This window comes from Octopus sinensis, linkage group LG8 (assembly GCF_006345805.1).
Source record: "Octopus sinensis linkage group LG8, ASM634580v1, whole genome shotgun sequence".
Taxonomy (NCBI): domain Eukaryota; kingdom Metazoa; phylum Mollusca; class Cephalopoda; order Octopoda; family Octopodidae; genus Octopus; species Octopus sinensis.
In genome coordinates this window covers 81,756,617-81,759,072 of record NC_043004.1, presented here as the reverse complement: position 1 = coordinate 81,759,072, position 2,456 = coordinate 81,756,617, and the positions used below count along the sequence as shown (strand labels likewise).

Here is a 2,456-nt window from a genome sequence, read left to right as displayed (position 1 = left end):
AAGAGTTGAAAAAAAGGAAAATAGCCCCTCCCATGAATCTGGTGACCGCTGAAGACTTCCCCCCTTCCTCCGTTATGGCAATCATACAGGTGAAGGGGAGGAGAAAAACGAAACGGTTACGGTACCAAGTCCACTTCATAGTAACAGCAGCAGTACCAGTAGCAGGAACAGAGGTAACAGTGACAACATCTGCAGCAGTAGTAGTAGTGGTAGCAACAACAAGAACGAAAGAGACAGTAGCTGCAGCGGCAGTAGCGACAGCAACAACAGCAACAATGATAGCAAAAGTGACAACAGCAACAACAACAAAACCAATACTGACACCACCGACAAGAACAACGTCAACAACAGCAACAAGAACAATAACGAGGACATTACCAACAATAAAAACACGTTCACAGCAGCAGCGAAAAGGAAGCAACGCTTGATCGTGAATCTCACAAATAGAGATGAGATGTCGACCCAGGCTTGGAAATTGATTAAACAAGAAAAAACTTGGGCTAATCTAACTATTCCGTCAGAGTCAATTGAAGCAGTGGAGAAAAGAACGGTTCATTTCAAATGCATCTCAGTAGAAACGAAAAGAGCGGCTTTAATAGCCCAAGTAGATATAGAGGCGGCGCTGAGGTGCATCAGAGATGACATCGAATACATAGCAAGAGACAAACAATACGGCCCTCGCTATGAAACATCCAGTAACCCTTGCAAAATCAGCAAAGTCCTTGTGTACCTCTCCCACATGGGAAACATACAGTACGTGTCCGCATCCTTAGAATCCCACCAGGACTTGATATTTGGTGGCTTCTGGGATGCATAATCGTGGAGGGGACGGATACTGTCCCGATAGAGGTGACAAGACCTGCTAGGGAGGACTGGTCTGGGGTTGACCTGGAGATACACCTCCAGATCAGATCCGAAAACATTAAAAAAAATCCCGAACCACATCCGTCTCCAGAAAGGGACGGTGATACACATCATGACTGAGGGCAAACGGCCGCATTGTTTCGCGTGTAGAGAAACGACTCATTTGCGACCTCGCTGCCCCCAACTGGTACAAAGTGCAAGGGGTCAAGGGCCTCCGCTGCTGCCCACGTCAGTGAGACATGGATTTCCAATACATGCGCACTGACCCTCATGTTCGATGACTATCAGATCTTTCCATCTGTTATTCGGCCGGGAATGGGAGGTGGAGTGGCAGTGCTGTTTAGGAAAGAACTGGATCTCAAGGTAAAGCCGATCTTCCGGAACCCGGATGGGAAGATGGTAGCTCTGGACGTGAGCAATAGTGAAGGTAGTGTCTTTAGACTGGTGGCCGTCTATGCCCCTACCGGATCCAAACGGCTGGAAGTCTGTATTTTTGATCGGTGTGAAGGAGTTGGGAGCGCGTTCTTTGTTTCCCCCTAGGGTGGTTAATGTCTTTGGTGTTGTTGCTGGTGCTGATGTTGTTTGTGGTCCTCGCCCCGGCGTAGGCAGCAGCGGAGGCCTTTGGCCTCTTTAGCGTCTGGAAGCCTTTCTAGGTACGTCTCGCCCTTTACTGCTAGTAGGTAACTGGAACGGAATCTTAGACCAACGCTGGGATTGTGCGAAAATAGTTGATAGAAGAGTGGGATGCGAAAGCCTCAAGCACCTGATCAGTCAGTTCCAAATGTCTGACAGGTACCGACGAGATTTCCCTAGTATGCCAGTGTGGACCTGTACCAACCACTTAGGGTCATCTAGATTGTATATAGATATGATTTTCAATAGGAAAATATACAGTAACAGTGTAGGATATGCTCTTCCTAAAATGGTCACCTTTTCAGACCATAAGTTTGTAATCTGTACGGTCGACCTAGATAAAATACGTAGGTTAGAATCCGGGTGCTGTGAGCTGAATATGTCGTTTCCGGCACGTAAGGCTTACAGGGGCTGGGTCAACAATTTAGTTAAGCTGAAGTTGACAGGAGATATCGTCAACAACAGGTGGTGGGCGGCTCTCAAAAGAGAGATTAGAGTAATATCGATAGAGTTTAGCAAAGAAATAGCGTTAGAAAAAATAGAAAATATGAGGGGTAGCTAAACTAGACGAGACTCTTTGTAGTGGCATTGCAACTGACGTGCTAAACGGTGAACAGGAGTGATCACCGTTTGTCAGGCCTTTCCCCCAGCTCGTCTCCTTGACTAAGCTGCAGTCCTGAGTCAAGAAGAGACCGAGGCAAGGTGACTGGCATCTGGGATGTTACCAAGCACTCACCGCTCACTACCAGCCGGGCAATGCGATCAGTGGAACATCCACTCTTGAGTTCTATAGAGGGTTAGTGGAGGGAAATGGCGATGATGTACTTGGAGAGACGCTAAGCATTGACGAAGTCGAACTGACCAGTCTGTTCAGGGGACAATGGATAACATCCAGAAATCCCTAGCTTGGCAGTGCCACCGGAAGAGGGGGGAGGGGCACTGCCGGTTCGAGATAAACT

At 47.8% G+C, this 2,456-nt stretch overlaps 1 pseudogene; it reads left to right on the top strand.

The window, feature by feature from the left end:
• Window positions 1-454: 454 nt before the first annotated feature.
• The window catches only part of LOC115214862, a 25,275-nt pseudogene continuing 23,273 nt past the window's right edge, over window positions 455-2,456 (top strand).